Source organism: Natator depressus, chromosome 1 (genome assembly GCF_965152275.1).
Source record: "Natator depressus isolate rNatDep1 chromosome 1, rNatDep2.hap1, whole genome shotgun sequence".
NCBI classification, from domain to species: Eukaryota; Metazoa; Chordata; order Testudines; family Cheloniidae; genus Natator; species Natator depressus.
The window spans coordinates 130,228,586-130,253,127 of record NC_134234.1 but is presented as its reverse complement, the minus strand read 5'-3'; the positions used below and the strand labels follow the sequence as shown (position 1 = coordinate 130,253,127).

At 39.5% G+C, this 24,542-nt stretch overlaps 1 protein-coding gene across 2 annotated transcripts in view; it reads right to left on the bottom strand.

The window, feature by feature from the left end:
- Positions 1 to 22,186, bottom strand: part of TBL1X (transducin beta like 1 X-linked) — a 250,456-nt gene extending 228,270 nt beyond the window's left edge. For both annotated transcript variants that reach the window (XM_074966443.1, XM_074966450.1), the window contains exon 1: positions 21,783 to 22,186. The gene's annotated coding sequence lies outside the window, so the exon portion shown is untranslated. The remainder of the gene's footprint in view (positions 1 to 21,782) is intronic.
- Positions 22,187 to 24,542: the final 2,356 nt, after the last annotated feature.

Genomic DNA, 24,542 nt, shown 5'->3' with positions numbered 1-24,542 from the left:
TGGAACATGCTGTTTGCTGATGACTTAGTGATATATGCAGAGGATTGTGAGACCCAGCAAGCCATCTTTGAACAGTGGCAACATAGTTTTGAGCAGGCTGGACTTGGAGTGAATGTTGGTAAGACCAAGGCTATGATAACTAAGGGAGGAGGACTCACCACAAAGCAGGGGTGGCCAACCTCTGGCTCTGGAGCCGCATGCGGCTCTTTAGAGGTTAATCTGCCGTTCCTTGCATAGGTGCTGACTCCGGGGCTGGAGCTACAAACATTAACTTTCCAATGTGCCAGGGGGTGCTCGCTGCTCAACCCTCTGCTCTGCCCCAGGCCCGGCCCTGCCCTGGCGGGTAGGAGGCGCTGGAGCTGGGGGGAGCTGCTGACTTATTACTGTGGCTCTTTGGCAATGTACATTGGTAAATATTGGCTCCTTCTCAGGCTCAGGTTGGCCACCCGTGGCATAAAGGAGGTCACAGATGGAAAGGTTAGAAGAGTGAAAGAATTTAAAGACCTAGGATTAATGGCTGCTGCTGATGGTAGGACACCTGGAATCGTACTAAAGCTGTGTGTGGTGCAAATGATGGCAGCTGAGCTCTGTTCTCTGAGACACAAAGATGCCAATAAAGTGAAAAGATAGAGAGTATAAAACTGTAATGCAACCCATCCTAATGTACAGAACAGAGACTTGGCCACCCATAAGAAAGGAGACCAGTATGCTCGCCACCACAGAACTGAAGATGTTGAGATGGTCAAATGGTTGGATGCTTCATATTAGGAAACCAAACCAGGTTTTAAGGGGCCAAATGTGAGCTGCACCACTTGAAGATAAGCTGAGGGAGGCTAGGCTACATTGGTATGGGCATATGCAGCGGAGACCAGAGCCCTCTATCGATAGGATGGCTCTTGCAATGATTGTGGATGGAAAATGACTACAGGGGAAACCAAGACTTGATACATGGACCAGATATCAGTGGACCCCAGAGAGACCAATCTGCATGACAGCCTGGCATATGATCACAAGTTTTGAAACAAGGCCCCACATAGGCAGCAGTAAGAAAGATGACAACGACGCAGCACCAGAGCACACAACAATTAAGTGCCTACCTCTGACAGTCTTTCATTTCTGCCATTATCATAATCAAAAGAAGAAAGTACATTCTATTACACATTAAGCTTTCAGCTGCAACAGTTTTTTTCCCCCCTCACCATTTTAAAAAGACACTATCAGCCTGAAAGCTACTCACTTTTAAATAAGCAAGTTAAAAGTAGTTTCAGGTACTACTACTTCAGCTCCCTTCTGCCAACTGTCATGGTTTTACAATTGCATCTTATATTTTTATAAAAAAAAATTCTTCCTGTTGCTCTGTGAAATAGTCAAACAGGAAGGGGGGATGGAGCCCCCAAGGAAAACAATGAATCTGACTGTACACACAGGTCTGCTATTAGCAAATTTATCTCCAATTGCCAAAGATGGGGCACTAGAGGGGGAGGGCTCTGCATTACAACAGAGAATTCTTACCCAGGTGTCTAGCTGGTGGTTCTCACCCACATACTCAGGATCTAAATGATCGCCATATTTAGAGTTGGAAAGGAATTCTCCCCACCCCCAGTAAGATTGGTAGAGACCCAGGGCGGGGGGGGTTGCCGTCCTCTGCAATGTAGGCAAGGTCACTTGCTGGTTTGTACTAGAGTAAATGGTGGAATCTGTGTAACTTGAAGTCTTTAAATCATGAATTGAGGATTTCAGAAATTCAGCCAGAGGTTAGGGGTCTATTGCAGGAGTGGGTGGGTGAAGTTCAGTGGCCTACAGTGTGCAGGAGGCCAGACTAGATGATCATGATGGTCCCCTCTGACCTTAAAGTCTATGAGTCCATGAAATCCATAGACCAAAGAGAACTATGTCTATTTCTACTCTCTCATAGTAATCTTAGATATTACTTGTAAACACATTTTTAGCTGTATGGGGACTCTGAGTTTGCTGCTTTTTTTCTTTTTCTAATAAACACAAAAAGTTCACATTCTTTTAACCTCTAATTGTGGTGGTATCTCCAGCTGTGTGCATGTTACTCACGGTACATACCATTGGCAGTGGCGAGGAGGAGCAGTGCTGGCCACCCCACTGCCCACTCAGGTTTGGCCCCTCCATTGTGATGGAGGGTTTGTAGGAACAACAGCTCCTCCTCGCTGCTGCTTAGGGGTTAGGGTTCCTGCACCAAAGCCCTGCCCAGCCTCACTCCTCTTTCAGCAGCCCTCATCCCCTCTCAGGGATGAGGAGTGTCACTTCACCTGGGTGGGTCAAGCTGCAAGACGCAGGCTGAGCATGGTCTGGACTTGGTGGGTGAGGCGCTGCCCTGAGGATGGCTCCGCAGGGACTGACGGTATGTACCATGGGAAAAAATCCTGATTAATAGTACCTTTGTTATTGCAGCAGCCTTCTAGGCATTTAGAGGGCTTAATTGCAATAAACTTAAGGTACATAAATGAAACCTATTAAGGTCTTCTTAGTCAATAAAACCTAATTGCATCAGACAATAGCAGTGAACCGGGGATAACCTTTGCTTAGGAATTGTAGAAGAGGAGGTCACAATGTGATGTCCCAACCATTCAGTAAATGTTGAAATCACTTAGGAAGCGTAATAGCTTAACAGCCCCTCCTCTTTTCTTTCTCCTCCCCCAGAACACACACACCTGGGTTCTTGCCTCAGTAACAGGAAGCAATTTGACAATATTTCTACAGCCATGTGATGGTGTGGCCAAACTTTGGCCTTGATGCCTATTACTGTTGCTGTTAACCTTTTCACTGGCTTCCCAAAACATCCCCAGACAGACTGATTTGGCCACAGTAAACACACACACAAAAGTTTCTCCTCCACACCCCACATACAAATAAAGGCGTGACATACCACGCAGGCAGACATACCACTTCTGCCCTAAAATATGCTTTCTCCATATTATAGAAGATTTGCATGAACACACATCTATTTTTAAAGGCTGGGTGGCATGAAGTCCCCATCAACACTACAAAATGTGCTGTGTATCAAAATAGTTGTTTTGGGTTTGTTTTTTTTTAAACGGTTTCACTTAAGACAGTTTTGCCACACATACGTACACCGCATAATTCTGTTGAAAGATTTTGGAAAACATTTCAAGACTAGATAGATCTGTTTTGAGAACAGTTTTCAAAAAATTATCATGTTCCAGCCACATGTGGCAAAGGATATGAAGCATTTTAAGAACTTGGTAATAGTATATTTTGTAGCATAAGAGGGGGTCTAAAAATGAAAGCGATCTATTTGAAGATTCATTTGAGTTATGTTATTTGTATTACTGTCTTTTTAATATGCCCTGTGCATAGGCCCAAGTAGAGTCTCCCCAATATCAGTCCTTAAAGACATTGGTATTTTGCTTCTATTCTGAAGACAGACTGTCTAAGCCAGTGGTTCTTAACCTTTACCGCAGCCTGCACCCCTTTGGTTCTCAAAATATGTTCTCGCTCCCCTTCTCAAAAATCATTGAAGTAGGTCAGTTCTTTAAACCTAGATATATTTTTGTTTCTATATTACAGTAATTGTTTAAAAAATGTATAATGTTAATAAATACATAGGTTTGATTAAACAAAGTAGTTGTACTTACATGCCTGTGCTTAATTTGTGTTTTCAATGATTTAACTTCTAAAAAAAATCTGGCATGTCTCGCACTCCCAGGGGGTGCGTTCACCCCAGGTTAAGAACCACTGGTCCAAGCTAAGGACACTTAAATGCTACCCTGACTGTAATGTTTGCGCTGCCTGTTCCTTGCTATTAGCTGTGGCATGGATGTTAGTGGAAATTGGAATTCAAGGAGAGAGGGAGGGAGAGGGATGAACTGATGAATAATTTCATACTTTAAGTATAATTTTATACTGGTCTTTCTTGTGCACAACTGACAAAGCTACTGACTCTCTCCCATGTGATATTTCCATAGCCCATTTACACAAAAGGAGCACTCGGTGACCTCCCCTCCTCCACACACAGACAGACATTGCAGACTACAGCCAAATTTATCCTTCACACAAGCTTCTTTTCTAGAAAGATTAAGAGGCGTATGTCATGATAAAACATGCAATTTATTCCTGACTAGAGTCAATGGTACTGAAGGTCCAGCAACAATTTTTCCCTGTCCCCATTTAAAGCGTTTAATAACTGATTTTTCCTATTTGAAAGTATCTGAGAGAGACACGATGATGTTGATGTTATTATAAAATACCTATATCCTATGTAAAGGCCCCAGCCACTAAACTGTGAAAGATTATAGCTAGCAATTAAGGCCCTGATCCCGAAAACACATTTAACTTCACGTGCCTGGGTAATATTATTGAATTCCATTCGACTTACGCTTGTGCATAAAGGTAAGCATATCCATAAGTGTTTACAGGATGCTGCTCTAAAGTATATGGTGTATACTCCTATAATAAGATACATCCTTATAATAATCTAAAACAGATAAAGTATAACAAATACATACTTTTTTGTGGGGAGGAGAGGGAAATCAAGACAGAAGCTTAGTAAAACAAGCTTTCTAATATTTAACTCAAATGCATTCACTAACTAACTAACTAACAATGCTCTGCTTCAATACTTAAAAACATAAGAGGATATACACAATGAATACGTGGTGGTTTTGTTTGTTGTTTGGATATTGGGGCGTTGGTTTGTTTTTTGTTTTTGGTTAATATTTATTAAAATAATTAAAAGGGTGGAAAACCAGCCCTGGTGAAGATAAATGTGTCCATCCCTTGATCTAAAAACAGCCATTCTCCATAGCACACAGCATCCTATTTACCTTCCCTCAGATACAACAGTAACTGTATCAGAGCAACTGTCAATAGCAAATGTTCTCAACTTCATTAATAGGTATGTTTTTCATGCTGAGTTCACTTTGCTTCCTATCCATATCAAGCTGACAATTTATGATCAATTCTCAATGCAAGCACCTATGTCCTGAGCTAACCTTCAGTGCACATTAACAAATCGGTCATCTGTTTAATTTTAGTTTAGAACAGAGTTTTGTTATGAAGATGTGTCACTCCACAAATTATTTGTAGCAGTTTACTAACACTTATAGCACCAATTTCCTCTTTTAAAAAAAGATCACATCACAATTAAATCCTTAAAATGGTCACTCCATTATGTGGCCATAGTAAAACTGGTAACAGGCCCTTCAAGCTAGTGGGAAAGGCCTAGAGATACTTAACACACTATTTAGGTACAAAACTGTTTTCAGATTGCAGTCGACAGAACACATTCTGAGAAGGATTAACATAGCCAAAAGCTGGCATGTGAGCCTTTATTTCCTACAAAACACCATTGCATTATCATTATCCCTCACTGCTTTGAAGGTATATTACATAAAACAGGTACATGATCTTCAGTTTCAGAAACCTTTACAATTTAGTTCATACCAGCCTGATGTGGCAAATATTAACATTTCACTAAACATTACTCTTCACAGGAAGCACACTGGCTCAGAATAAAACTTGACATTGCCATGTGTTCAGGTTAGAGTGCTGTGAAACCCCTGTCTTAAGCAACAATGCAAACGACTGGCAAAAATCTGTCTATCTTATAAGGGGAAACAGAACTGTATTAGTTTAGTTTGGGGTTACTTTGTGGTGGAAAGATCTCGTAAAACAGGAGTTTGCCTAACAGCGGATGGGACAATTGTACAGAATTTGCAGTGTTTAACTTTCTACTCTTGTTGGTCTGGGTGTGTGGGGGCATGGCATGAAGGGACATGGGACTGAAACGTGCATAGCCATAAAATGTACGTTACAATGGTTTGGGTAAAAAAAAAAATTAATTAATTTTCGACGCTAAAATGCCCTCTTTCTTTACTGTAGGTTGTAAGCTCATTAGAGCAGAGACCATCTTTTTTTTCTGTGTTTGTACAGCACCTAGCGTATTGGAGATCTGATGCATGGCTCCTAGCTGCTACCGTAATATAAATTAGATTTTTAATAAATTAGTACCTTTATTTTTATACAATTAAGTCAAAACCTTGGCTTTTAGGTCTAGTATGTAAATTTGTTACATTTTGGTCTGCTGACCTATCGCTAGAAAGAAATTTCAATATTTAAAGTTTTAAACATGGTACAATTAAGTTAAAGCAATGTAAGCTGTGAATTGAGATTTTGGACATACATGTAAACAGTCCAGTCTCATACACATACTTTCCTAAACAAAAGGAAAAGGAGAGAGCCCAAGCTCCAGTCTTATATGACAGAAGGTGCAGAATAAAGTCCTCTCCAAGCACCAACCCTTCATCACATTCTCTTTTCCTCTATTAAATTCTCTTTACTAGCATTCTCTTTAATAGCATTCACTGAACCAATGTTTTCTTTCAAGACAACAGCCCATAAAATTCCTAACCAAAGTACTGTTTGGGTTTTTTTGGAACAGAACATTAATTTATATAGCCAAAGTGTGATGCCACCATGTTTTCATAGTTTATGTTTAAACTATGCTTAATACTTCATAACTGCAAATTCTTATCATTCAAATTTGTTTAATTCTGGCATACACAAAATATTTTCTTGCAGTCAGTTACTTTCGCTTGTATTTTATTTTGTTTGTTTTTAATTACAAAAAGGTTCCTAGGCCCTACAAGAATACAAATACTAACAAACGCAAAACATTTCAAGATCCTCATAAAGGAAATCTTTGTAACAACTAGTAAACCAAAGGAACACCACAACAGTAGTGCACTTTACTGAAGCTTCAGCAAACGATACTAAACAAAAAAACACATTAACACAGTCATATTGCTTGCTTTCAGTGAAGGGCCTGATTGCTTCAAGCTGATCCACTAGCGGTCCTCTTCACCTACACATAATTGGACGGCGTGCGGAGAGCAGCTTGCATGGTTAGGAGCAAATTTTGCATCCAATTTTACAATTTTTTTAACCAGACCTTTCAATGATTATCACGGGGGGTGGGAAGGGGGGTTTGCTTTTGTTTTCATTTTGTTGTTTTGCTTTTGTTTTCTGACTTTATTTAACTGGCCAAAGCAATATGGAACTGAAATTATCTGGCTAGTTTTCAAATGTATTTGCCTGATGTTGGGCTCCTAACAAAGAGTGATTTTGAGTGCCCAGCACCCATTCATTTCGATTGGCGTTGTGAGTGCTCAGTGCTGCTGAAAATAGCCAGGCCACTTAGACACCTACACTTGAAAATGTTGGCCTTTAGGTTTAAAGCTTTCATATCATGATAAATACACGAGCTAGGGACACAAATTATTAGCATCATATCCGGCCAATGCACAAATTGTCCTATTGTCATAAAAGAAGAGCAATAATGAGGCGCAGGTAACCTTCCCTTTAATTACGTTTACGCTAAGGGGAAAAACCTGATCCTGTCTGACAGCAGCACAAAATAACCTTTGACTCCAACCTCTGTCTTTAGATTCAGGTCACTACATGACAGGGTAATACTCCGTTCCTAGAGATGAAATGAAGACAAATACCACCATGTGTTTATCCAAGTTGCTGGTGGTCTGGCTGATACAGCCACATACTTTTGAGAACTTGGTCAAATGCCTCTAACTGCTGGTTAAATGGAAGTCATAACAACGGGGCAGGTTCCAAGTAATTAACTTCCTTTAGAGAAACTGTAAGGCCTGAATTATGTCTCACATCACACGTATTAGGAGAAGTCTTAAGGGAACAGCTGTGAACCCAATGGGATGGTCTAAATTCTTGTGCATAATTTTATGTTAATATTTCTGGAGGACAACAAATTCCTTCTAGAAAGCAGAAATACTAGCAAATTGAGATATGTCCTTGCAGGGGGACAGAACATGTTGCTGAAGCAACAAAGTGGCATTACTATTTCATTGAAAAAGTTTAACACCAATAATAGTATACATAGCCCATAGCTTTAAAAGATCTGAATAAGTGACATCAGACAAGGAAACAGGTATGTATAAAATGTTTATAATAAATAATATACAGAAGCTCCATTCATTACATTATACAGACCCTGAAAGCATTCACACTCTTAGTGCTACATGCAGAAAATTCCTCCCAGGCTGCAGAATAAAATAAATAGGCCACTACAGCTTTATACATTTGATTCCACATAGGACATCAGAATTCTGAATTCCAAGTGCTTGAAAATATATTAATCTGATGAAAAGACTGCATAATGGATTAAAAACACACCCCTAAAAAGTACACATGTACACATACATCAAGAACGATTTGGCATCAGCGATTTGAACTAAATGGTTATCATGCTGAAAAGTGAAAATCTAATTAGCAACAATATTTTGGCCACGTGGCTTTCTTTCAGGAATAATCTGGTATGAAGAAAAGACTCAAATGTGGCTATCTCCTTTTATAGGCAATTCCTGAAGAAGGTATCCTAGTTAGAGCATTGCTAATAACTCTATGCTAGTCTATTTTCCATGTGAATTTAACCTTTTTGTCATGTGTACACGCAGAAAAAGATACGGTTTATTACATTTCAGTCTAAGTGATTAACAGATTATTATTTATTTGTAGTGGAGTGGTGCCCAAATGCCCCAAATCTACAAGATTGATAGTCAAAAGGAAAATATTTGGGGCCTCAAAGAGACCAGGACCATTGCTGATTGGAATGTGTAAACACCAGGGGCCTGTTTCTCACATACATAGCACATACACTATTTAATGTTAATGGGAGTCACCCAGGGGATATGGGTAACACTTACCATGCAGGGGAAGAACAGGGACTTTAGAAACTAAAAATACCAACCCCTAAAAATTTCAAGATGCAGGCCCATGGGGTTATGGAAATGAGATGGCTACAGCACTGAATCATAGAAATGTAGGATTGGAAGGGGCCTGGAGAGGTCATCTAGTCCATTCCTCCTCCTCTCCCCGTCCCAACCCCCACTTCCCCGGAATCCACCCTTGCAGAAGCAGGACCATATATACCTAGACTATCCCTGAGAGGTGTTTTTCTAACCTGGTGCTAAAAACCTCCAATGACAGGGGTACTACAAACTTCTCTTGGTAACCTATTGCAATACACAGTTACCCTTATAATTAGAACATTTTTCGTAATATCCAACCTAAATCTCTCTTGCTGCAGATTAAGCCAACTATTTCTTATCCTGCCTTCAGTGGGCATGGGGAACAACTGATCACCATCCTTGATATAACAAGCACTTAACATACTTGAAGACTGTTATCAGGTCCCCCCTCAGTTTTCTTTTCTCAAGACTCAACATGTCCAGTTTTTTTAACCTTTCCTCATAGGTCAGATTTTCTAAACCTTTGATCATGTTTTTTGCTGTCCTCTGGACTCCCTCCAATTTAGAAGGTTTGAGCCTAAACTGATATTAGAGCTGGTATAGAGGCAAAAGAGGACCACTTGAGTAGGCTGGTGAAGTGACTGTCCTCCTGATAGCACAGGATAAAGGATTCCAAATGATCATCTCTACATTATTTTCTAAAAAAAGAAAAGGAGGACTTGTGGCACCTTAGAGACTAACAAATATATTTGAGCATAAGCTTTTGTGAGCTACAGCTCACTTAATCGGATGCATTCAGTGGAAAATACAGTGGGGAGATTTAGATACATAGAGAACATGAAACAATGGGTGTTACCATACACACTGTAACGAGAGTGATCACTTAAGGTGAGCTATTACCAGCAGGAGAGCGGGGAGGGGAGGAGGTGGGAACCTTTTGTAGTGATAATCAAGGTGGGCCATTTCCAGCAGTTGACAAGAAAGTCTGAGGAACAGTGGGGGGTGGGGGTGGGGAATAAACATGGGGAAATAGTTTTACTTTGTGTAATGACCCATCCACTCCCAGTCTTTATTCAAGCCTAAGTTAATTGTATCCAGTTTGCAAATTAATTCCAGTTCAGCAGTCTCTCATTGGAGTCTGTTTTTGAAGTTTTTTTGTTGAAGAATTGCCACTTTTAGATCTGTAATCGAGTGACCAAAGAGATTGAAGTGTTCTCCGACTGGTTTTTGAATGTTATAATTCTTGACGTCTGATTTGTGTCCATTTATTCTTTTACGTAGAGACTGTCCAGTTTGACCAATGTACATGGCAGAGGGGCATTGCTGGCACATGATGGCAAATATCACATTGGTAGATGTGCAGGTGAATGAGCCTCTGATAGCGTGGCTGATGTGATTAGGCCCTATGATGATGATGGCTAGTGGCGTTCTGTTATTTTCTTCGTTGGGCCTGTCCTGTAGTAGGTGATTTCTGGGTACTCTTCTGGCTCTGTCAATCTGTTACATTGCCATTGTTACAGCCAAGCTCCACAATACGACCGCATTTGCTCTAACCCCTCAGACAGAGACAAACACCTACAAGATCTCTATCAAGCATTCTTACAACTACAATACCCACCTGCTGAAGTAAAGAAACAGATTGACAGAGCCAGAAGAGTACCCAGAAGTCACCTACTACAGGACAGGCCCAACAAAGAAAATAACAGAACGCCACTAGCCATCACCTTCAGCCCCCAACTAAAACCTCTCCAACGCATCATCAAGGATCTACAACCTATCCTGAAGGACGACCCATCACTCTCACAGATCTTGGGAGACAGGCCAGTCCTTGCTTACAGACAGCCCCCCAACCTGAAGGAAATACTCACCAGCAACCATACACCACACAACAGAACCACTAACCCAGGAATCTATCCTTGCAACAAAGCCCGTTGCCAACTGTGTCCACATATCTATTCAGGGGACACCATCATAGGGCCTAACCACATCAGCCACACTATCAGAGGCTCGTTCACCTGCACATCTACCAATGTGATATATGCCATCATGTGCCAGCAATGTCCTTCCAATAGAAGCAAGATGTGCAGGATTTATATATTACTGCATGCAAATGGGATGGTTGATATGTGGCCTAGGTATAGTATATAATATTCATAACCCTAAACAATATGGCTGGCACCAGACGGTCCACTAGAACAGTGCAGCTACTTCTATATTAGGTCATGGTTCGCAGAACAGTGTGTAGATCATACAGCATGTAAAGTGCAGGAGGACAATGATGGTAGGATCTTGACAGTGACTGCAAGAATAGTGATGTACTCTGAGTGGCTATTAGGGTTTCTTTCTCAGCCTATTGGTGTTGGTTGGACATGAGTTAGTGGCAGAAGAATTAAGGTGGGTGGTCTGATCTTAGCTAAAAATAGTTTTAGTAACTTTTGCATTCTAATTTGTTTTTTTTTTTTTAAATAAACTTAAATTCTCTTAAGGAAGATTTTTATCCCTGAATGTTCTCAATGGACATTTATTGTGAAATATTAAGCCTGTACAAGGTCAGTCATGGCAAACTTGCTGTTTGTATAAACTTTAAATACGGGGGGCACAGATCTTGTGTTGTCTACTGTACAAATCTCAAAGTACATTGTTGGCACTCAAATAAATAAGAACAGCCTGCAAAACAGTTAATGGAGATTATATATGAACCTCCTGCTCCCTTCATGAAAGGGAGCTTATGCAAGGGGGAGCAAAAACACCTACTTCTCTATGTCCCATAACTCAGAAAACAGCTTGCCTGATTAACCGCTAACAGTCAAAATAAAAGTCTTCTCCAGCTCATGATAAAGGACATGAATTTTCAGTACAAAAGAAGCTGTTTTTGTTAGATACAAGGGAAGAACAGACAGTAGGGTTGGCATAGACACTTCTACAGCCTTAATTATTGTTTAGATACTTAACCATGGCTCCATAATACACATACACTGTATGTAAATACACCTGCAAGAACATCTATGTGGGAAAAGGACATTTGTACAAAAAATGGAGACTTGGCTAAGATTTCTATATTTAGTTTTTCTTTTCATTTACAAAGTAAGAAAGGAAAATCATTAAGATGTATATATAATCACACATTTCCAGTGAAGCCTACCACCTGAGACCAGAAGAGGTTGTGATATATACATATCTAGAGGAGATGAGTTTTTCAAGCAATAGCTGAAAACTGAAATGAAACATTAAGAATAGAGGGTTTATAGAATTAAAGCAAGAAATCAGGAGTCTTTAGCTAGTTAATAAATAAATAGAAAAAAGTGTTCACATAATCAACCGAGAGTCTGTACCACAAACCCTTGGTCACATGGACCTTGAACCTGTAAAGATTTCTATGCATGAAACCAATGGAACCATTCACATCTACAGAATGAAAAATACCCACAAATTTTTGCAGGCCTGGGGCCATCGCTACAATGGGATCACTTGCATACGTCAGAACTACCTGGTTGATGAGGGTTTGCAGGATTGGAACACAAATTCACACTTTATGTATTGGGTTCTCTTTCATTTGGTATCAGTCACACCTTGGGGAAGTGACAGGAAAAAAAAAAAAGACTGGGGAGCAGAGAAGAAGCCTGCTAAACTTCGACCTCCATTGGGTCATGATAGAGAGCCAATAGCAGCTTCGCACCAGTGTCCTAGCAGAGGGAAGGAAGGCGGTCTCTTAGCCAAGGAAAGCATTAAGATGTCATCTTGATGGAGTTCAACAAAATAAAGCAACAGGAGCTATTAAAAACCCCATAAAAGGAGATAGAAATGGTTTTATTTATTTTTGCCATCTTTCTAAAATAGTTTACAACTTGGCAGGGGAGGATGTAGAGTGTGTTTGCATATAAAATGTTACATTTTTAATAAACTGGCAGTAACAATTAACATTTTTTGTTTCCAATCTTAAAAACCATTTACAAACATTAACTAATCCTCCTAGCACTTCTGTGAGGCAAATTAAGTCATTTAAAGTCCACCATAAATTATCAAATTGTGAAAGTGAGTGCCCTAACTACTGTCTCGCAAAGATTATTTGGAACACTTTTTTTTTTTTTTTAAATTATTATCTCATTAGAAATTCAACACACACAAAAATGCAGCTCTGTCGTGGTGCCTGGTAAATATTCACAAAAAGAGAAGTTTTAAAAAAACACCTTAATCTAAAAGAAGAAGAAAAAGTCAAAGACAAGCCACCAGCTTAAAATCTTGGAAGCATATAAAGTGAACCGGTTGTGAAAATCACAAAGAATTTGGTGTGATTGAATAGGCCCATGTTTCGAGCAGTTTAATCAACAAACGGCTTTCTTATTGGTCTATGGGACAGGGATAGCTCAGTGGTTTGAGCATTGGCCTGCTAAACCCAGGGTTGTGAGTTCAATCCTTGAGGGGGCCATTTAGGGATCTAGGGCAAAAACTGGGGATTGGTTCTGCTTTGAGCAGGGGATTGGACTAGATGACCTCCTGAGGTCCCTTCCAACCCTGATATTCTATGATCTATTTCATGTGTGCACATGGGCAGGGGCAGAAGGCGTTAAGTGATGTTTGTTATTGTCAAAGGTACCAGACAGATATCCTTGGAAAGTAATCTTTACAATGTGGGTACAGCATAGGCACCGTCTGAGCTAGGCTTCTCTACCCTACCCTTGGTCAGTGATTTTCATCCGTAGTTATGAAGGAGAACCAACCAGGTGAGAGGATAATTCAGCTTCTGTATCTATTCAGATCTTGGCCTCTATTGAGACTGCCAGCAAGAGTGTTAATCATGATGGGGGGCAGGGGTCGTGTGCATGCTCTGTCCACTAGAATTGGATTGAAACCAACGGGTGTACGCCTGTAAACCAACTTATAACTGCTGAAATTTGTTTTTAATCAAATCTTTAATTCATACTGGCTTCCACTGAGTCTATATTTTTACTTCATGTTACAAAAAGAAATAAATAAACCTGTGTGTACACATTTCACTGTACACTATAAAGGTTAGTACTTTTGGCAGGACTTTTTGAATCATTCTGCTGTAGGTGACTGGAATGTGTTGAAATCTGTATAAACTCAGTGCACTTTTTCAAGCATAAACCTTATGTAATAAAAATTGCACATGTGCTAATCATGATAATATGATAGTGTCCTTTCATCAGTGCTATCATACCTCATGATTATTCATTTTTGAAGTATTAAGTTGTAAATGGTTGGCTTTTACTATTAAACAGACTACTCTCCAGAGTGCCTCTTCTCTGGTCTAGGATTAATGAATAGCTGATAATGCTGCGTTGCAAAATACAGCAGAAGCCAAAGTTAAGTGTCCAGTGTAGTATGCCGAGTTCCAAAAAGGAGCATAAGAAAATGTGTTATTCTGCAGTATGACGAAGAGAATCTCCCACTAAAAGCAAACCCTCTTCCTGTTTGTTTTCTTAAAGAAAAAACTTTAAATGGTATTTTCTAAATGTCATTTAACTGCTTGAAATGACTTTGCAGCTTCATTGAATTAATGTATCTGCCAGTGTGGGAAGTTGTGCTTCACTAAAAAGACAGAACTCAAAGTTCAATGTTACCATATTTTCCAACAGAAGAAATTTGTGTGTGTAAAATCACGTTACAAAACATATTTGAAGCCTTGTAGGATGTGAAGACAAGGTCCATTACAACTAAAAGCAGGAGACAGAGAATGAAATGTAGGTCAGAAAATGAAATCTAATTTCAATTAATACTACTCTGGCTATTAGTAAAGAATGCTGCTTAAAAACAAACAAACAAGCAAACAAACAAACCACATCATTCTACCCTCCAATGGAAGATGAAAAAGATAACCACACATTAACATAGTAAAACTCATAACCTGATGAGACAATGATTTTGACAAGTACACATCTAACTATTGTACACTGTTAGTACTACTAATCTATTCATAAGCAGGCCATTGGTCTTATCAATTAACAAATCTAGTGCACCTTGTACTTTTTGATAATAAATTACTGTAGTTAGTTTCAACACCCAAGTGAATATATATTTATGCAATGCACCTTCAAAAGGCATTCAGAATAACTATTCCTCTTCCATTATAGGATACTTTACTAGATAGACACACTTTAAATTATGTGAATGCCATACTTCTTTGAAATAAGATGGCGTTATATCCTAAAAACTGCACGCTACTTAGCCATTATTAAGAAATTCTAAATACTTACATCCCAGTCTCAATTTAAATAGGACAAACCAGACATATTGATTGTTTAACCATATTACTTAACCTGCTCTACTTGTAATACTGACATTGTGATGCATCCTTCTATTGAGACCTGTGCGAAGTAAACAGAAAATAAAGATCATCTGAGTCTATCATGCTCCTAAAACCAAATCTCTTACCCAGCCTGTGTTATTTTGGCAACATAATTAATCTAAACAAGGGAACTGGGGGGAATGAAAGTAAGGTACCCACAGCCATATATTCCTCTATCTTCAGCAAATAGAGGCATCACAAAATACTAATGCAATGCAATATTTATTAAGGCCATGACATCGCTGAAACCAAGGTCAAAGCAGATACATGAGTGAAAAGTAATATGAAGGACAAAATGATCTCTGGGCTGTCTTACATATATGTAGGCATGGCATAATTAGATTTTGTGTGTATAATTTTTAGGGCTCTCGATTAATCACAGTTAACTCACGCGTTTAACTAAAATAAATTAACTGCGATTAAAAAAATTAATCGTGATTGATCGCACTGTTAAACAATAGAATACCAATTGAAATTGTTTTTTAATATTTTGGATGTTTTTCTTCATTTTCAAATATATTGATTTCTTTTACAACACAGAATACAAAGTGTACAGTGCTCACTTTCTATTATTATTTTTATTACAAATATTTGCACTGTAAAAATGATAAAAGAAATAGTATTTTTCAGTTCACCTCATATAAGTACTGTAGTGCAATCTCTTTTCATGAAAGTGTAACTTACAAATGTAGATTTTTTTTTTTTGTTACATAACTGCACTCAAGCAGTGGCCAGCACATCTTTCGGCCCACACCGCTTCCCGCAGCCCCCCATTGTCCTGGAACGGCAAAACGCGGCCAGTGGGAGCTGCGATGGGCCAAACCTGCTGACGCTGCAAGTAAACAAACCATCATGGCCCACCAGCGGATTTCCCTGACAGGCTGTGTGCCAAAGGTTGCCGATCCCTGCTTTAAAGCCTACACGTCCACTCAGTCCTACTTCTTTTTCAGCCAATTGCTAACACAAACAAGTTGTTTACATTTATGGGAGATATTGTAAATCAGAAGCAGTGAGCAGGGTCACCTGAAAGTGAGAACAGGCATTTGCATGGCACTTTTGTAGCCGGCGTTGCAAGGTATTTATGTGCCAGGTATGCTAAATGTTCATATGCCCCTTCATGCTTTGGCCACCATTCCAGAGGACAGGCTTCCATGCTGATGATGCTCATTAAAAAAATAAATACATCAATTAAATTTGTGACTGAACTCCTTGGGGGAGAATTGTATGTCTCCTATTCTGTTTTACCTGCATTCTGCCATATATTTCATGTTATAGCTGTCTCGGATGATGACCCAGCACATGTTCGTTTTAAGAACACTTTCACAGCAGATTTGACAAAACGCAAAGAAAGTACCAATGTGAGATTTCTAAAGATAGCTACAGCACTAGACCCACAGTTTAAGAATCTAAAGTGCCTTCCAAAATCTGAGCGGGATGAAGTGTGGAGAATGCTTTCAGAACTAGCACATAAATATCTTGCGATGCCAGCTACAATAGTGTCATGCAAATGCGTGTTCTCACTTTCAGGTGACACTGTAAACAAGACATGGGCAGCATTATCTCCTGCAAATTGTAACCAAACTTGTTTGTCTGAGCGACTGGTTGAAGTAGGACTGAGTGGACTTGCAGGTTCTAAAGTTTTACATGGTTTTATTTTTGAATGCAGTTATTTTTTGTACATAATTCTACATTTGTAAGTTCAACTTTCATTATAAGGAGATTGCACTGCACCAGAGGTGGGCAAACTATGGCCTGCAGGACCGCCCTGCCCAGCCCCTGAGCTCCCAGCCCGGGAGGCTCGCCTCTGGCCCCTCCTCCACTGTCCCACTCCCCTCACAGCCACGCCGCTGCACGGGCACAGGAGCTTGCGCCCGCCCACCTCCCAGGCTTTCCAGTGAGCCTGTCCTGCCAATCTGAGTGGCATGGTAAGGGGGCGGGGGAAAGGGGGGTTGGATCAGGGGCAGGAGGTCCCAGGGGGCAGTCAGGGGACAGGGGGTGGTTGGATGGGATGGAGATTCGGGAGGGGGGTGAGGGCGGTCAGGGGACGGGGAGCAGTAGGGGTTGGATAGGAGGTGGGGACCCGGGGGGGTGGTTAGGGACTGGGGGGATCCAGGGAGGGGGCGGTCAGGGGACAAGGAGCAGGGGGGTTGGATGGTTCTGAGGGGGGCCATCGGGGGCAGGGGCCAGGCTGTTTGAGGATGCAAAGCCTTCCCTACCCAGCCCTGCATACCATTTTGCAGCCCCGATGTGGCCCTCTGGCCAAAAAGTTTGCCCACCCCTGCTCTACACTATGTGTATTAGGTACATTGAAATACTATTTCTATTGTTCCTTTTTTACAGTGCAAATATTTGTAATCAAAATAGCAACAAAGTGAGCACTGTACACTTTGTATTCTGTAAATTAATATATTTGAAAATGTAGAAAGCATCCAAAAATATTTCAATAAATGGTATTCTACTATTATTTAACAGTGCAAATAATCGCGCGATTAATTTTTTAAATCACTTTATAGTCCTAATCATTTTGTATATGGATAGTATCAATGTTTATTTTAAATATTTTTAGATGTTTATCAATTTAAATTTTCACAGTTATCATAAATCACAGGGGAGTCAGACAATAATTATTTAATGACAGTAGTCATTGAGATTCAAAAAGATGAGGTTTCATAGCCATTAAACACGAATTGGCAACATTACGATGTCAAAATATACAAAGTTAAGTATAAACTCTAATAAGTTCTCAGGAAAAGTAAAAACAACTTATCTGTAAATTTCTACCATCATCTGTGGAAATATTTTTTCATCTCTGTGTGTGTACAGTGAAATCTACATTTACCAACAAAAATCTAATCCTTCCAAGCCAACATATAAGTTTAGACCTGAAACTATAAGAGCCAAGACAAACAGCTTGAAAAATCAGGTTTCACACAGCTGTGTAAGTACCATGTTTTAATAGGTACAACTTTGAAATCTCTGTTAGGGTACGTTCTGTTTGATATGAGAGAAGGTGAAGGGAAATATTATCCTTTCCTATGAAAGCAGATATCCTTCTTTACTTCCACATAGGTACAGTGCAAGTGGGACTCCTAGCATTCTTAACACTGAATATAAATTACATACATCAATTTTAAATGAAATCCCACAATATTAACTTTCAGATTGCCACAAATACCCTACAATGCTGACTCATCTACCAAAGGGGAGAAGAATGCCCCAAAGCCACATTTTCACCTTCAGATATTTCTCTCAGATTTACTCAAGTTAAAATTATGTATATTCAGAAGAGGCTGTTCTTCCTAGGCAGGGCTGTAGCTCCAGTGTTTTTGTTTAATTTCAACCAACTTGTCCAAGTAGGCCATGTGGTAAAAACCTATAAATGGTACCCAAGGGCTCTGTGTTCTTGCTGCAAAGAGGTCAGCTATTTCCTTCTAACTAAAAATAGTCAAGAGGTGGGGGGAAGGGGGGGAGCTTAATTTAGCACCTGAAAAGCAGTTTACAAAATAATTTTCATCATGAGGCAAGATGGAAGTAATGAAAAAAAAAACAAAAAACTGAGCCTGCTCATGAGAGTTACAAATTCTTTGTGATTTTACAAGGTTGGCTGGAGTATAACCAGCCAGTATTAAAATAGTACTACAAATTAAAATAATAAAAAATAATGAAAACTCAAGGCAGACAAAATGCACAGCAGAGATGCAGGGAAATCTACTCCTTCCCCAGACTGAATGGACTTACTTATCATAAAACCACCATAGAGTGCCACAGTTTAACATCACACCCACAAAGAGATGTAGAGATAATGGATTACAACGGATAGAGCACTGCACAGAGAGTCAGGAGCTCCGGCGGGGTTCTCTTCCGACTCTGCCACTGACCTCTATGACCTTGGGTAAGTGACTTCACCCCTCTCTGTTTTCCCCGTCCACCCTTTTATCTGTCTTGTCTATTTTGATTATAAACTCTTCAAGGTGGAAACTAACTCTTAGTATGTGTTCAGTTATGGCCAAACAAACATACATACGTACATGCAAAATCATCTAGAGTGTAAATTCTATCACCCGATTTGAAAACAGTAGGAAATAACAGAAAATGTTAAAAGTGCGCTGACCCAAGGACCAAGCAGTACCATACAGAATTGCTGGGTCAGTTTTCTCCGTCTGGTGCCTCGCTCCCCAGATGGCCAGAGCTCAGAATACTGCTGAGTATTCCTGCATACCTCAATACTGACCAAACTGGACCATTAAGGAACATTATTATTTAACTCCAAAGGATGTCTCATTCAGTCCTTTTCAGCTTCAAGGATGTGGGCCTTTGAGAATTGCTGCAATCTAAGGAGCTACGGCTCTTCCAAAGAGGCAGGTCATATTATGACCCTTTGAAGGACAGGTCTGGTTCTGGCCCTGTAACTACAGAGATGGGGAAAAACTCCTTTATAAGTAAGTGAGAGAATGGAAAACAGGAAAAACTGGCGGAGAGGACATCTCAGGGCTCCGAAAGAGAGAAAAGTTCTTCTCCGCCATCCTCAAAACTAAAAGTATAAAAAACCTAGCCTTATAAAAGGCTTCAGAGGGATTTATGATCCATGCAATGGAAGAGCAAGAAGGTGAAGCCCCAATATCATTATGATAAATGTAGGATATATAAGTAACTTCCTTGGGGGAGGGGGAAATGGATACAGAAGACAACTTACTGTCAGAGATTTCTTCTCCTAAGGGCACTTGGACTATTGTGCAGCTGCTAATGTTTATATGCATGTATAATTATTATCCTCTTTAGTACTAAAAAAGACTTTTTAATCTTAAAAATGGCCCGTTTGTTCTTTAGCCCTCTGAAACACTTACACTGAGATACAGTAGCTCTGCCAGTTTTACTATTACTGCATGTAGCCCAAGAAAGGTTTAATACATTTTTAATATGTGAGAGTCTATTTCTCAGTCCACCCCACCCCCACTGCCAGATCTACATGGGAAGGGTTCCCTATTTGAATATGACTGTATTTGTGATGTTGCAATTATTAACTGTCATTTACCAAAAAAAAAAAAAATTAAGAAATCTGAAATGGTGCTCTTGCTCCAATCCTGTTTGATATCACAGAAAAAGGAATTATTTAATTTGAAAACTGAGAGATGTCTCCAGGTTTGGTAACACTTTGTCCATATAGGTCTAGACCAGCCAAGAGGCCTAAATCCACCATGTGCTATAATGTGGTAAGCAAGGTTTACTGCAGTTAATCTTGTATATGCTGTGTGAGCAGTCTCAGTTAAAGGTTCACTAATAAATGGGTCAAGGAAGAAAGATGTGACATTACAAGCCTTCTTGTGTAATATGCTAACTCATTTTCTTTTCATTTCATGTGGCCCTACAAAATAGATTGCTTTTCCCCCTGCCTCCTACTTTAAACGTGAATTGTATGTAAGGGGGGGGGAAACATACCAATAATACAAAATCCTCAGGCAGGAAGGTGAAAGATCTTTTAAGACAACATGAAGAGGCCAGACTTTGCGAGAAAATTGTATCTACTGTAAGTCCAACTTTTAGGGTGTGGTTGTGTGTGCAATATGCCTATTTGAGAATTGAAGAACATGTAATTAAATAGGCCAAGGGTCATTAGCATGACATACTGCAATACTGCTTGACCTCACACCCGTTTAAAACAAAATAAACTGCTGAGATTAAAACAGCAACACAAAATAGGGAACAGAATCATAAAAGGATTATAGTTGAGAAGAACATGCCCACTATCCTGTGCTGCTAAGTATCTATGCTGGGCACACTAACTTAGTCGAAGTGTCCTGTTGTCCTAATGTGTTAATGATAAATGATCAAGCATGTATTATTTTTGCCTCAATATATATGCAACAGGTCTGCAATTTTATTTTCTTGCAAACACTGCAGTAGTATCTGCTTGTAATACAAGTCACACTGAATATTTTTCCCATAACGCCAGCTCTGGTCCATCACTTTGTTAAAGGATTGCTTTTCAGTTAATAACAGTAGTACAAATCATAAACAAAAATTAACTTGTTTACCTACTTGGAGCTAAACTTCGATTTACCAGAGAGTGATCAACTCCTGTGCTTGCTGATTCAAACACTAGATGAATGGGATTCCCCTCCCCCACCCTGGGTTGTGCAAACTCCACACTCCCTACAGTGTGAATACCTTTTATTTTGTTAGTGAAATACTAAGGGGAAATGCGAGTATCTTGAGGCTAAGTTATCATTTCAAAAACTCCCCTCCAAACTCACTAACCCTTCCCCTGCACAAATCAAAAAACAAACCTCCAAACAAACAAGTCTCCTTTCCCTCATTCACAGGAACACTTCTAAAGCCACCACATTGTGTTACCACTCTCTGCCTTAACCAGGGTTTAGAAACTCCAGCAGAATTAACATTCATAATAAACCTTCCAACGATGCAAGACTTTTTAGCCTTTTCCAGTGACTTTAGGGTAAAACACACACAATCGTGACACACTTGAGAGAAACACACACAGCAAAATGTGGGAAATCCTAAAAGAAACAGTCATAAATCCAGCAGAATCAGATACAAAAGAAACAAATAAGAAGAAGAGGGGAACACGAGGAAATTGATTCCATGCACTGAAAAATATGGCAAAGGCAAGCCGTTTTAATCACTAAACTGCATGTCACAGACGCACACAAAAAGGTCCAAATGATGAATAATCAGTCCTCCAAACTCACCTCACTCAACGTGTATTAAAGGCACAGCTTTCACTTCTGGAAGCAGCAGAGAAAAACCTCAACTTCTGCAAGAAACACACACCGAGACTTTTTCACTTGCAGTACATGGTGTAACTCTTCTTTTCCTAGGTCCCAGCAAGCGTTAAAGGAGACTGTAAATCCCACCACCACACACACACACTCCTCCTCCTCCTCCACACAGCAAAATCAAAAGGAAGTCCCAGAGAGTGGGAAGAGGAAAATGGAAAGTTTTTGGTGCGGAATGGCGGTCAGGAGGTGCTGCTGCTCACTACTTCATTAGCAGAGTTAATGTGTTTGGTGTGAGTGTGTGTCTAAGGCTTCCAGAGACAAGCAGCAGCAGCAGGAGGAGGACTGAGAGAAAGACACACAGAGATAGTCAGTGACCTGGGGGGGGAACCAACCAGCCACATTGACCTGAACTAGGGGAAGATAGCCACACACACACACCCTCTCAATACTTCTCCCTTCCTCCAAAATCAGCCCACTCCCCACACTCCCCCAGAAAACTTCAAACAACAAAAGCACGCCTACCCAAAAAATGCTTTGTTTTTTCTTCCAAGTACCTAAGGTAACTTGTTTAATCACTTCAGGCTTATTTTTGTCATTATTTTGAATCCCAGGGATTTTTTTTTAATCAACCCTACCCCATCTACTAGAAAAACGAAATATTAACCCTGTGGACTCAGCAATAAAAAATGTCAAAGATGCATGAACGCTCCTCTCGCGCCCCCTCCCCCCGCATACACACACACACACACACACAGTTGGTCTGTGATAGTGTGTACATAGATATGAGTATATACTATATTCCCATGAAGGTCTGGGGATACCTAGTTTACATTAATTGTATTAAATTCTGTATTAGTGTAACACTATTATTATTTTGCAAGTTTCAGACTGCTGGAAGTGTCTTCGGATTTCAAATCTGAAAATATTCACAAAAATCAGTTTTGAAAAAGTCAATTTAAAATAAATCTAATTTACATTTCCACAATCCTCCCAGGAAGTAGATCGGGTAATAATGTATAGTTATTGAACACCAAACCATTAATGTGTTAACCCAATTGGAAAAATACTCCAGAACCATCTTCTATTTTTCTACCTATTCCTTTTTTTTTTTTAAGTGTTTTCCTCTATAATATGCCAGACAGCAAGAGCCTAATTCTCAGTAATTTGAAACATAACAATCTGATTAAAAGATGATGGGTGTTTTTCAAATTTGAGAATAGCTGGGAGTTCAGCAATCAAAAGAGTACATAAGCAAAAATAAATTCTTATATATCTTATGTTAAAACATGAGTGATGTAAAACTAATGTTTCTATAGCACATTAAATATGGACTTACACAGTCTCCATAATTGTGAATCAGCAGAATGGATTTTATTATATATCAGTTGAAATTCAACACCCCCAAAAATGTTGTTGTTCTTTTGCCTTGAACATGCCCTTCTTATTTTTCTCTGGATTTGTACAGCATGATACTGAGATATTACATTCAATCGAGAAAAGAAGGGAGCAATACAAAAACCAATGCAAGTAAATGATGCAACATTGCCCTGGTTACATGTGCTTCCCTTCCCCCAACCTCTTACTGGTGAGAGTGCTGTGTTTTTTCCGCCTGTAGAGTCACACCGTGGTTGATTGATTCTCCTTTCGCCTTGCTCAGTCATTCAGCTTTGGAAAGTAAATAACAAGTTGACATCATTACAGCTCTCTGCATTACTGTGACACATTCCTCTACTACCACACACTGTCTATTAGCTGCGCAGCAAAACCCACTCTTTTCAAGCTAGGATTCCAGTGTTGGGTTGCTTGCTCTGGCACAGCATAGAACTTTGTAAATAGTCTACTGCTACGTTTGAAACATAGCATGCTTAACCAGGGTCAATATTTTAAATTATAAAACGGTTTATACAGATATACAGATATTCAAAACCAGTTTTCTGACTCCCTGTCAGTGATGCAAGGTCAGTTTCAATAATATCCAGTCAATGCCCTGGCCGTGGCCTATAGCCTTATTTTACTCTTATGAAACAAATTGTCCATAATCAGACTATAAGGCCTGCTGCAAGTATACATGATTTATTGCACTTTTCTGGTGGTTAAATTGTGTCAATGTTTTGGTCTGGTACTTTATCCCACACAAATGTGAAAATCACACAAATGCATTGCCTCATGGAGTGTCTGTTTACATACACTAATCCCTTTGGTGATGATATTTATTTTACACTGTAATTCTTATTTTTTCAAGTGGCCAGTCTTCTTGTTCTTTTGACTTATTTTTACATTACAGAGGTTTTATGCTAGTTATATTTTCAGTTCCTGTTGCAGATTTAAATAAATCCTCTATGTGCTGTCATTGAGAATTCTCATGGTAAAAGATTATGATGTTGTGAACAGAAGCTGCATGGAGATCATCGCCATGCACATTAAAACATGATACTGAAATGGCAAAAAAAACCCAAAAGCACACACACCAACAAATTCTGAAACATTATAGCCTAAATTTAATTCAAGTCATATTCAGCATCTAGATATATGATGCAAAATCATTATTATTAACAGAGTCGGATTAGCAAAAGTCTTCCTATTTTAATGAGTCCCTGTTTGGGTTTTTTGTTGTTTGTTTTCTTAAGAAAAGTTACACCAGTGAAACTCTTGATACCTGTGTAGTTTTGGTCCTATCAAAGCTAATCTAGTGAGACTAAATGTAAATCAACCATTCAAAACATAAACCCC